The 13,674-nt window shown below is 44.5% G+C and overlaps 1 protein-coding gene across 3 annotated transcripts in view; it reads left to right on the top strand.

Moving 5' to 3' along the window:
• Positions 1 to 13,674, top strand: part of agrn (agrin) — a 546,801-nt gene that overhangs the window by 57,516 nt on the left and 475,611 nt on the right. The gene's annotated exons all lie outside the window — the stretch shown is intronic.

Here is a 13,674-nt window from a genome sequence, read left to right as displayed (position 1 = left end):
AGAGAGTTGTTAATGTCAATGCCGGAGGTAGTGTGGTGCGGCATCGGTGCAGCCTTCCTGCGTTTGCTTGGCAGAAGACAAACTGTATTGTGTTTAACTGCAGACTGCTGCAACATTCATAGACTCGGGGACTTGGACTATATATATATCGTTTGACCCTATTTTACCGATATCTTAAATCTGCTATATGTGCCTTGTGCTGTGTATGACTGTTGGTACTGTGTTTTGTACCTTGGTCCTGGAGTAATGCTGTTTCATTTGGCAGTATTCATGGGTATCCATGTATGGTTGAATTACAATTAAACTTAAACTTGAATTTAGCTAGCAGTCATGGTCCAAGCTATCACTGCTCCTCTCCCCAAATGCATGGTAAATGCTGTGATTGCTTGTCTTTCCCATTTGGTTTGGTGGATTGATCCAGACAACCTCCACCCTCTGTAGGGCCATAACCTTTTTGCGCCTTGCCTAATTCAGTGTCTGTCTGAATGTCTCATAAGCACAGTGTTTGTATCTGATTCCTCCACCTCCTGGTGTGTCATGGGACAAACCCCACACTCATGGGAAGAAGGCTATTCCAGCTTGTGGTGTTCAGAGTTCTGAGTTCAATTCTTCCACCGTCTGTGAGGAGTTTTTTACATTCTCCCCTGGATTTCCTCTGGCTGCTCCAGTTTCTTCCCACATTCCAAACACCTACTGGTTCATAGGTTAACTGGTCATTGTAAATTGTCCTGTCATTAGGCAAGTGTTAACTAAGTGGGTTGCTGGTGGTGTGGACTGTTGGGCCTGTTCTGTGCTGTATCTCTAAATAAATTTGAGGTTCTTAGTTAGGCACATGGATGAAAGAAAAATAGAGGGCTATGGGGGTGGGGAGGTGGGTTAGATAGATCTTGGAGTAGGTTATCAAGTCCACACAACAGTGTGGGCCAAATGACCTGTATAATACTGTTCTGTGTTCTATGTTCTAAATGCAGACCAATGTTTTTAAGCTAATGTTACACCACTCTCACTTTAATCTCCCCACACTCCCATTACTTCACCCCTCCTCTCCAGATTTTACCCTTTACCTGCACACTAAGGGCAATTTACAGTGGCCAGTTCGCCTATGAAGCTCAACGTCTTTGGGTCATGGAGTTCCCAGTGAAATCTCACACACCCACAAGGAGCCATAAGACACAAGAGCAGTATTAGACCATTTGGCTGATGGAGTCTGCTCCACTATTCCAACCTGGCTAATTTATTATCCCTCCCAACTCCATTCTCCCACCTTCTCCTGTAACCTTTCACACCCGACTAATCAAGAACCTATCAACCTCCGCTTTAAATATCCGCAATGACTTGGCCTCCACAGCGATTTGTGACAATGAATTCTGCAGATTCACTTCCGTCTGGCCAAAGAAATTCCTCCTCACCTCTGTTCTAATGGTACATCTTTTTACTCTGTTGTATGATGGGAGCAATCATTGTCTTTCCACGATCATGATCGTTCTTGGCAAACTTTCTACTGAAGTGGTTTGCTGTTGCCTTCTTCTGGGCAGTATCTTTACAAGATGGGCATTATCAATACTCTTCAGGGATTATCTGCCTGGCATCAATGGTCGCATAAGCAGGACTTGTGATATGTACCAGCTGCTCATACGACCATCCACCACCTGCTCCCATGGCTTTGTGTGACCCTGATCGGGGTGGGGGCAAAGCAGATGCTACACATTGCCCAAGTGTGACCTGCCTGCTAGCAGAGAGAAAGGGAGCCTTACATTCCTTTGGTAGACGTGTATCTCCATCCTCCCATGTTGGTGTTGGGGGGGGGGGGGAGTTAGTTAATAAAAAGGGGGAGGGAAGAGCTGGCAGGTTGACAGGTGGATCAGAATGAGGGGGGTGGTGATGGGCAGATAATGGAGAGAGGGGGAGAGCAGTAATGGTATTAGAAAATCGGAGGTGATTGGTGGAGGTGACAAAGGGCTGAAGATTGTGGGATCAGATAGAGGTACCCAGCACGGGTACATGTTAGTGAGAGTGTGGTTGAAAAGCAGGAGTGTGTGAGAGATCCTAGAGGGGGATCGGCGAGAGGGACCCACAGAAACCCATCAAACAGAGGAAGAAATAAAAACTTCAAGGTGGGCAAGGAAGGACGTGTCCTCTTCTCATTACTACCCTCAGGCAGCACACCCACAACAAGCTCTCTTCTCATTTCTACATCAGGGAGGAGGTACAGGAACGTGAAAACAAACCAACACACAGAAACCAACACACGGAAACACACACACACACACACACACACACACACACACACACACACACACACACACACACACACACACACACACAACATTTTAGGAACAGCTTCTTGCCCTCTGCCATCAGATATCTGGCCCACAACCTCACTATTTTGCCCTGTTTTTGCACTACTTATTTTTTGCCAGACCTGCTGAGTTCCTCCAGCATTCTGTGTGCAATACTCAAGATTTCCAGTATCTCTTCTGTTTTTTTCATGTTTTTAATAATAATTTGCAGTATATTTTATGTATTGCACTGTACTGCTGCTGTGGAGTAACACATTTCACAATGTACGTTGGTGATAATAAATCTGATTCTGATATCTTGAAGCGACTTTGCGGTCAAAAAGAAAGTGAGAACTCTGTGGATGTTTGGGACTGTGAGGCAGCAGCTCTCCGAGCTGTGCCATTGTCCCCCTCGCCCACTCAACCCAACAGGTTGAAATACCAGACTGGTGGTGAGACCATTGGTGCCACAGATGGTTTGGATGGACTCCATCTCAATCCCAGTTCCCACCTTCCGACTGGCACGTCTTCCGCAGTCATTTGAATTCAGATTTACTTATCATGCATGCATTAAAACGTACAGTGAAATGCATCATTTGCATAACAACCAACATAATCTGGCACCAGCAACGCATGCCCACAAGGTTCAGCAGAACACCCATAAACAATAAACTCCTTCACATCCTGTCCCTAAACCCTAACCTAACCCCTAACTTTCCAATTTGCCCCCAGAACCACGAACCTTAAAGGTATCAAAGTCTGAGCCATGATTTCGGCAGAGCTTGGCTCCATCTTGATTGGAAACACTAATCAGAAGAATTGTCGGCCGGTGATCAGTATTCTTGGCCAGCGTGAGTTCAGCGCCAGCAACTGAGGCAGTGTGTTCTTACCAGCAGAGAATACAACAGCTGTTTCATTTTTGGGAAAAAATGGACTGGTGATTGTTTTCCCACACTTTGGTTTCCTTATTTTGGGCAAAATTCCAAGTTATTCCACACCCCCACCTGACACCCATCCACTTGAGCACAGCCTGGGAAATGAGGGGGAGCTTCTGTGTTTTTTTTAAGAGATTATTTCACTGCGCTGTGAGAATTGAAATCGAAAGAGTCCTTCGGGGGAGGTCCTGGAGAACAGTGAAAAGTTTAAGTTTTGCTTTTATGGAGAATGTAACAATGTTTTTAAGGAGAATGGTTGGCATGGTAGTGAAACAGTTAGCATAAAAGCTTTACAATGCCAGCGACAGTCAGTTCCCACCGCTGTCGGTAAGGAGCTTGAACATTCTCTCCGTGACCACGTGAGTTTCCTCTGGGTGCTCCAGTGCCCTCCCACATCCCAAAGACATACAGGTTAGTAGTTTAATTGGTCACACGGGTGTAATTGGGTTGTGCAGGCTTGCTGAGCCAGAAGGGCCTCTTACCGTGTTGTATCTCTAAATAGTGAATAAGTAAATTCACCAAGACCCTTCATCAGGATTCAGTCCGAAGCAATGACCGTCTATTCATTTCCATAGACGCTGCCAGACTGGCTGAGTTCCTCCTCCAGCATTTTGTGTGTTGCTCAAGGTTTCCAGTATTGGCAAAATTTCTTTTGAGTTTAAATAAAATAAATTTTAAAAAGATAAAACCATGGGCCGTTGTGGCTGGACCTGATCTAAGTGGGGCGCCAGGGCTCCGTAGCAGTTAGTGTGACACTATTACAGCTTGTGGATTGGGAGTTCGGAGATCAATTCTGACTTCATCTGTAAGGAATCTGAGGGAATTGTGGGTTTCTTCTGGGTGTTCTGGTCTCTGCCCAGCATATGTACTGGTTAGTAGGTTAATTGGTCATTATAACTTGGCCCATGATTAAGCTAGGGTTCATTTGGGGATTTCGTGGCAGCATGGCTTGAAGGGCCTATTCTGCATGATATCGCAATAAATAATAAATAACCAAGAAACGTTGCATGCCCGTTGCCAGCTCCTATGGACTTGGCATGTGTCTCTGCCCTCACCACCCAATTCACTGTATATATGCCCCCATAATTTCATAAATCCCCATGTTTGGAGATGGAGCACAGTGAGACTCAATGAGGACCTTCCTTAGCCTCCTGAGGAAGTAGAGGCACTGGTGACTTACTCGATCGTGAAGCCTGCATGGTTAAACGAGGGCAGGCTATTGGTGACATTTATTCCCTGGACCCTGAAGCTCTCAACGGTCTCAACCTCAGCACCACTGATGTAAATGACGTGCGAACGTACGCTCTCCCCTTCCTGAGGTCAATGGCCAACTGATGCTAAGCGAAAGATTCTGTAGATGCCTCTGTTTCACTCTGGAGATGTTGGCTGACCCTCTGAGTTTTATTTTATTTCGTTTTATTTAGAGATACATGGTGGAACAGACCATGCTGCCCAGCAATCCTATTTAACCCTAGCCTAAGCACAGGACAATTTACAAGACTAATTAACCTACTAACCGGTATGTCTTTGGACTGTGGGAGGAAACCAGAGCACCCGGAGGAAACCCACATGCTTGCAGACAGTGTCAGAATTGAACACCCAACTCTGATTTGCACCCCCAGGTAGAGTTACTGCTGCTCTTTGTGTATTTCTCCAGATTCCAGCATCTACAATCTCTTGCATCTCTGTAACCCTGCAAATGTCCATCAAAGTTACCTGCATTTCTCCCAAGGAGGACACCTCCTGCAGCTCTGAAGTTTAACAGGGAGCAGGGCATCGGCTGGAAACTTTGACTGTTTATTCATTTCTATAGTTGCTGCCTGACCTGCTGAGTTCATCCCCAATAAGAATCAGATTTAATATCACTGGCATATATCATGAAATTTGTTGTTTTGCAGCAACAGTACATTACCATACATCATTTTAAAAACATCTATAAATTACAATAAGAAATATATATTTTTTTTTAATTAAGTAAGTAGTATAAAAAGAGAGAAAGAAATAGTGAGGTATAATTAATGGATTAATTGTCCATTCAGAAATCTGATGGAAGATGCTGTTCCTGAAGCATTAAGTGTGTGTCTTCAGGCTGCTGTATCTCCTTGATGGTAGCAATGAGAAGAGGCCATGTCCTGGGTGATGGGGGTCTTTAATGACGGATGCCGCCTTCCTGAGCCTTTTGAAGATGTTTTTGATGCTTGTGCCCATGACGGAGCAGGCTGAGTTTACAACTTTTTGCATCTTTTTCTGATCCTGTGCAGAGGCCCCTCCACACCAGACGGTGATGCATTTTGTGTGTGTTGCTCTGGATTTACAGTGCCTGCAGAATCTCTTGTGTAGGAGACACAGTTGTTGCCTTGAGGATTTCCCCACCGTCAGGTAAACGGGGGCAAGCGGATGGGTTGGGCGATTGGCCATGAAACAGCTTGTTCATGATGCCTTCCGAGCCGTAGCCCTAATCTCCCTTCCTCCCAAGAGTCGTAGGGCTGACAGTCGCCGAACACAAAACATTTCGATCACCTGACTGTTGCTGTAGCAACGGATGTGGGCTGAGTCTGCAGAGATGTCCGTAGCTTCTGCAGTTCAAAGGATAAGTTTTATATTTAAAACATTGAATGGAATATGCCTGGGGTGCAACTTACACATGTGGATCACATTTGTCACTTAATTCCACGTGCAATTCCTGCTCCTGGCTATGAGCCTCGTGTTGGATTGTAATATCACATGTTTCAGGCTGAATTTAATACAGCTCTTTTGGGAAACCCGTGGAACTGCTGGGTATGTCTCTGCATGAGCAACTCAGTACAGAACCCTGCAATGTGCTAATCTGGGCCATGCTCTAAAATACACTCAGTGGCCACTTTATTAAGTATACCTGGACACCTAGTTAATTCAAATCTCTTACTAACCAATCCTGTGGTCGCAACTCAGTGCATAAAAGCATGCAGACATGGTCAAGAGGTTCAGTTTTGTTCAGACCAAACAACAGAAAGGGGGAGAAATGTGATCTAAGTGACTTTGACCGTGGAATGGTTGTTGGTGTCATTAGGGCTGCGGTTTGAGTATCTCATGCACACCAACCTCTTTAGTTTACAGAGAATGGTGTGAAAAACAAAAAAAAACTTGCAGTTGAAAGCGCAAACAACAGGAATTCTGCAGATGCTGGAAATTCAAGCAACACACATCAAAGTCGCTGGTGAACGCGGCAGGCCAGGCAGCATCTCTAGGAAGAGGTACAGTCGACGTTTCAGGCTGAGGCCCTTCGTCAGGACTGGCGAAGGGTCTCGGCCTGAAACGTCGACTGTACCTCTTCTTAGAGATGCTGCCTGGCCTGCTGCGTTCACCAGCAACTTTGATGTGTGTTGTTCCGGTTGAAAGGCAGTTCTGTGGGTGAAAACACCTTGTTAATGAGAGAGATCAGAGGAGAATGGCCAGACTGGTTCAAGGAAGGTGACAATAACTGGAATGACCACGCGTTACAACGATGGTATGCAGAAGAACATCTCTGAACGAGCAACATGTCGACCTTAGAAGCGTTTGGGCTGCAGCAGCGGAAGATCATGAACATACACTCAACGGCCTCTTTGTTAAGTACAGGAGGTAACTAATAAAGAGAACACTGAATGTATAGTGAAACCACCTGTATGCGGAAGGTTACGGAGGCACTGAAGTTTGTCCCTGGAGTCCCTGACATGAATTCTTAAATTGTTATGTAATGTTCTCAAAAACCTATTTTGGAAACTTTTTTTTTATTAAATTTCAAGGCAGCGAGGAAGTAGTTTGTGGAGTGGATGAATCAACTATTCATCTTTGAAAGAAAGCCCTCCATTTTCGCAATCTTCCGAACATACTGACAAGCAGCTTCAAAGGGGTTGGGAGGAGAGTATAGAGTGTGCACACAGATGGAGTATTATTGCCAATGAAGTTTTGGTCTGTGCGTATTGTCTTGCTGCTATTTGACTCTGAATGGTATCACACACTGTACAATTGTGTCTATTATTTGGAGTGAGAATTGAACCTTCTTTTATGTTTAAACTGCACTCGGCCCTCACTTAAGCCATTGTTCATTGAGAGCTTGAACCAGTTTCCTGCTGGTTTAGTGGGTTAGTGAGCTGGCCGTGAAAGCCTGCATCTATGCTCGCTTGCTCAGTCCCGGGACAGACACGATGACATCAGTGACGGCGAGGTTACTGGGATCACAATTCGGCGATAGAGTGACTGAACTGATCTGAGCCAACCAAGGGCCTGCCCCCTTCTCATCACTACCGTCAAGGAGGAAGTGCAGGAGCCTGAAGACACACACTTGACATTTTAGGAACCTCTTCTTCCCCTCTGCCACCAGATTTCTAAATGGACAGGAATCCATGAACACTGCCTCACTTTTTTTTTTGCTCCCTCTTTGCACTACTTACTCAATTTAGTTTTGTATTTGAACTGGCTTCATCATCATCTGGTGGGGGGGGGTAGAGTGCACGGGAGGGGGGTGGCGGAGTGCACTGCACAGGATCAAAATAGGCTGCGGAAAGTTGTAAAATGAGTCGGCTCGGTAGCATCCAGCACAGCTTCAAGGAGCAATGCATCAAAAAGTCAGCGTCCATCATCGAGGACCCCCATTACCCAAGACATGCGCTCTTCGCATTGGTAGCATCAGGTAGGAGATGCAGAAGCCTGAAGGCACTGACTCAGCGTTCAGGAACAGCTTCTTCCCCTCTGCTATCGATTTCTGAATGGACATTGAACCCATGAACACTACCTCACTACTGTTCTATTTCTTTTTTATTGCACTACCTATTTAATTCAAAGATTTTATACACACACACGCGCACACACACACTATACATTTAGCTGTATCATACTATATATATTATATATTGTAACAGTAATTCAGTTTTTCCCCTCTATTGCTCTGTACTGCTGCTTCAAAACAACAAATTTCACAACATATGGCAGTGATATTAAACCTAGTTCTGGTTCTGAAATTTAGTGCAGATTAGTCGAGGGGGTCCCTCTCATCTTGAATGTTGTTGGGATTACGAATGTGGTTAATAGCAGAGCATGGACGCTGCTTAGCCAAGGAGGTGAGGGTACGGGAGAAATTACCAGAGGGAGGTGATGGGTCGGGGAGCAGAAGAGAAGTGGGGGGGTAGAAAGGTTAACTAGAATAACGAATGGAAAAAAGACAAAAGGGGTGGGGTGACTGATAACCGGAAGTTAAAGAAGTTGATGTTCATGTGGTCAGGTTGGACACTTCCCAGATGGAAAATGAGGTGCTGCTCCTCCAACCTGAGTTTGGCTTCATTGTGACATTAGAGGAGGCCATGGGCGGACATGTCAGAATGGGAAAGAAAAGGGGAAAAGGGTAGATAAGTGAAAATGGGAAGTAGAATTTAAATGGGTGGGCACCACAAAGCACACCTGATGGACGGAGCGAAGATGCTCGACAAAGCAGTCGTCCAATCTACTTTGGGTCTCACTGATGTTGAGCATATAGTAGATGACCCCAACAAGAGTTGCAGATGAAATGTCAACTCGTTGGGCTGTTTGGGGCCCTGAATGGAAGTGAGGGAGGAGATGAAGGGGTAGCTGTAGCACTTGTCCCAATTACAGGGTTAAGGGCCAGGTGGGAGACCAGTGGGGAGGGATGAGTGGGTAAGGGAGTCAGGTAGAGGGCGAGACGCTCTTCATGAGAGGAACAGATGTGAGGTGTGAGGGGGAAAAGTTTAAAAGAGATTCTGTGGTGGTTGACTGGAGTGTGTTGCCTGAGGAGGGGTTATTTGAAGCAGACACATTAGCAATATTTAAGAGGCATATAAACGGACACGGAATGGAAGGATATCAACTATGTGCAAGCAGATGGGATTAGTTTAAAATAGCCTGAATATCAGCACAGACACTGTGGGCCGAATGGCCTATTCCTGTGTTGTACTGTTCTATGAGCTCAAACTGCATCTTTCAATGAATTTAAGAGGAAGCAAGGTCGGCACGGTAGCGTAGCATTCATCATAACACCATTACAGCACCAGCGACCGATTCGATTCCCACTGCTGTCTGTAGGGACTTTGTCCATTCTCCCTCTGACAAGCTTTTGTATCTTCTGCGAGGGGAGAGGGGAGAAGAGAGAGTTTTTGCGTTGGTGGGGTATAGGGGTCTTTGAAAAGAAAGGCGTGCCTTTAGAACAGAGTTGAGGAGGAATTTCTTTAGCCCGAGAGTGGTGAATCTGTGGAATTCATTGCCACAGATGGCTATATTTATGTTCTTGAGTAGTCAGGGTGTCAGAGGTTAAAGGGAGAAGGCAGGAGAATGGGATTGAGGATAATAAATCAGACATGATGTAATGGCAGAGCAACCTCAATGGGGCAAATGGCCTAATTCTGATCCTATGTTTTACGAGCACGTAGGTTTCCTCCGGGTGGTCTGGTGTCCTACCCCATTTCAAAGATGTAGGGGTTAGTAGGTTAATTGGTCACATGGGTGTGTTTTGGCAGCACTGGCGCATTGGGCCAGAGGGGCTTGTTACTGTGCTGTACCTCTAAATAAACCATAGTGATGGAGGAAAAAACTGGGTACTAGTAACGGCAACAACAAAATGACAAGATCGTCAGATGTTCTTTGCTTTCTGTCTGTTTTGACTGCAGACCCACAGCACGGGCGTTGACTTGAATGTCCTCCAGAATGGCCCATCAAACCACCCAATTCAGTGTTAAGTTGGGATGGTCAATAATATTGACTTTATTAGTAACGCTTGGAGTGTAGGAGAATGAGAGGAGATTTGATAGAAGTATACAACGTCATGCGGGGTATGGATAGGGTAAATGCAAGCAGGCTTTTCCCACTGAGGTGTGGGTGAGACTAGAACTCGAGGTCATGGGTTAAGAGTGAAAGATAAGATGTTTAAGGAGGAAAGAGACCTTCTTTACTCAGAAGGTGAAGTGAGTGTGGAACAAGCTGCCAGCAGAAGTAACGGGTGTAGGTTTGATTTCGACACTGAAGAGAAATTTGGTTAGGTACATGGATGGGAGGGGTTATGGAAGGCTATGGCCCAGGTACAAGTCAGTAGGAGTAGAATAAGAGTTTGGTAGAATAATATTCTGGAACAGGCTGGATGGGCTGAAGGGGCCTTTGACTATGACTCTCTGTGACCTATGGGAATAAAATTTACCAAAAGGATACAACGTGAAAGAATAGGACCTATCAATTGTGACAGTGGGAAAGTACGTATGGAACCGGAGGAAATAGCAGAGGTAGTACTTAATGAATACTTTACTTCAGTATTCACTATGGAAAAGGATCTTGGTGATTGTAGTGATGATTTGCAGCAGACTGAAAAGCTTGAGCAGGTAGGTATTAAGAAAGAGAATGCGCTGGAGCTTTTGGAAAGCATCAAGTTTGATAAGTCGCCGGGACCAGATGAGATGTACCCCAGGCTACTGTGGGAGGCGAGGAAAGAGATTGTTGAGCCTCTGGCGATGATCTTTGCATCATCAATGGGGACGGGACAGATTCCAGAGGATTGGAGGGTTGCAGATGTTGTTCCTTTATTCAAGAAAGGGAGTAGAGATAGCCCAGGAAATTATAGACCAGTGAGTCTTACCTCAGTGGTTGGTAAGTTGATGGAGAAGATCCTGAGAGGCAGGATTTATGAACATTTGGAGAGGCATAATATGATTAGGAGTTGTCAGCATGGCTTTGTCAAGGGCAGGTCATGCCTTATGAGCCTGATTGAACTTTTTGAGGATGTGACTAAACACATTGATGAAGGTAGAGCAGTAGATGTAGTATATATGGATTTTAGCAAGGCATTTGATAAGGTACCCCATGCAAGGCTTATTGAGAAAGTAAGGAGGCATGGGATCCAAGGGAACATTGCTGTGTGGATCCAGACCTGGCTTGCCCACAGAAGGCAAAGAGTGGTTGTGGATGGGTCATATTCTGCATGGAGGTTGGTGACCAGTGGTGTGCCTCAGGGATCTGTTCTGGGACCCCCCCTCTCTTCATGATTTTTATAAATGACCTGGATGAGGAAGTGGAGGGATGGGTGAGTAAGTTTGCTGATGACACAGGGGTTGGAGGTGTTGTGGATAGTGTGGAGGGTTGTCAGAAATTACAGCGGGACATTGATAGGATGCAAAACTGTGCTGAGAAATGGCAGATGGAGTTCAACCCAGATAAGTGTGAAGTGGTTCATTTTGGTAGGTCAAATATAATGGCAGAATATAGTATTAATGGTAAGACTCTTGGCAGTGTGGAGGATCAGAGAGGTCTTGGGGTCCGAGTCCATAGGACATTCAAAGCAGCTACTCAGGTTGACTCTGTGGTTAAGAAGGCATACGGTGTATTGGCCTTCATCAATCGGGAATTGAATTTAGGAGCCGAGGGGTAATGTTGCAGTTATATAGGACCCTGATCAGACCACACTTGGAGTACTGTGCTCAGTTCTGGTTGCCTCACTACAGGAAGGATGCGGAAGCCATAGAAAGGGTGCAGAGGAGATTTACAAGGATGTTGCCTGGATTGGGGAGCATGCCTTATGAGAATAGGTTGAGTGAACTCAGCCTTTTCTCCTTGGAGCGACAGAGGATGAGAGGTGACCTGATAGAGGCGTATAAGATGATGAGAGGCATTGATCGTGTGGATAGTCAGAGGCTTTTTCCTAGGGCTGAAGTGGTTGCCACAAGAGGACACAGGTTTAAGGTGCTGGGGAGTAGGTACAGAGGAGATGTCAGGGGTAAGTTTTTTATGCAGAGAGTGGTGAATGCGTGGAATGGGCTGCCGGCAACGGTGGTGGAGGCAGATACGATAGGGTCGTTTAAGAGACTTTTAGAGAGGTACATGGAGCTTAGATAAACAGAAGGCTATAGGTAAGCCTAGTAATTTCTAAGGTAGGGACATGTTCGTCACAACTCTGTGGGTCGAAGGGCCTGTATTATGCTGTAGGTTTTCTACGTTTCTATGTTTCAATTTCATAGAACTCCACTGATCTAAATATAGCTTTGACCATTTTGAAGCAATTATTAAAAAACTGACCTCACTAATGGAAAATTTTGGAATGTGGCCATGCCTTATTATGAAAATAATTGCAGATAGTGCTTCCAATTTGGTTAATTCTACTAATCCTTCCTGTGCAGAGTGATCTTTGTTCCAGTGTATAAATGAGAGGTTAGCCTTGAGGTTGACGTGTATTTTTAAAATTGGAGTTGGTTGATGAACAATCAATTGTGTTATCTTAGGACCAGGGGACATGTCCCAGGAGAGCTGCTCACAGTCAAATAATACCTTCCAATCCTCTTTTCCGGTGTTGTGGTTTCATACAGATCCCTCAGGGGTAATTCCCTGCCAAGCCATAACTTCCAAGTTGGACATTGAATAGTTTATTTCTGGTATGTTTGGTTAAGTTTTGATGAAAGGTATATTTCCAGTGACAGAGGTATAGGATTTCCACTTATGTTCACAGCTGGAAGTAATAGTAACAGATAAGTTCCACATCTGGACTGTTTTTGGAAGGATTATAATTGGGAAAGGAAGGCAAGAACTAATCGACAGATAAAACATTATTTTTGTGCCCTGTCCCATATATTTGATTTGGAACCAGTGAAGGGTTGTTTGGCGTGGATTGTCTAACATTTCTTGCAGCTTTGCCTCAGGAAGCTGTGAACTTGAGCACTAACCTTTCAGATGGAACCTCAGAAGTGCAATTCTCATAGCTATGCTGGTGTAATTGTATTCAAAGTAAATTGATTATCAAACTACATATATATAACATATAACAATTACATCACGGAAACAGGCCATCTCGGCCCTTCTAGTCCGTGCGAACTCTTACTCTCACAGATGAAGGATGAAACATTTTAGACCGTCTCTCCTTGTATGTATATATATGTCACCATGTACTACCCTGAGATTCATTTACTTGTGGGCATTCACACCAAATACCAGAAACAGGATAGAATTAATGAAGGACCACATATAACAGGACAGACAAATAATCAATGTGCAAAAGACAACAAACTGTGCAAATACAAATGGAGAGAAAAAAAATAATAATAATATAATAAAACAGGACAAACAAGCAAGGACAACTTATTTAATCAATATAGCCATTTCAATCACACACAACTTACAGAAATCAACAAGTGAAAAACACCAGAAACATGCTGAAATAAAAGAGGAAATTGAAAGACTTTGGAACATGAACAGAGTAATCATTGTCCCAATGGTAATACCTACAACTGACATCATCCAAAAGGCACGACACAATAGCATTAAACAATTAGAGCTACATAGTAGTATCTGTGTAAACCTTGAGAAAGACACAGTACTAATCACCACTGGAATAGGCCAAAAGTTCCTAGCAATGAGTGTGGATGGCTATGCCTCTACCCCAGGTTTTACCAGCTTGAACTGAGGAAAGATAAAAATATAATAATAAATGAATAATCAATAAATATCAAACATGAGAAGGC

Source organism: Mobula birostris, chromosome 27 (genome assembly GCF_030028105.1).
Source record: "Mobula birostris isolate sMobBir1 chromosome 27, sMobBir1.hap1, whole genome shotgun sequence".
In the NCBI taxonomy this organism is placed as follows: domain Eukaryota; kingdom Metazoa; phylum Chordata; class Chondrichthyes; order Myliobatiformes; family Myliobatidae; genus Mobula; species Mobula birostris.
Note: the sequence above shows the minus strand (reverse complement) of the source record. Positions and strands in the feature narration are given on the sequence as shown.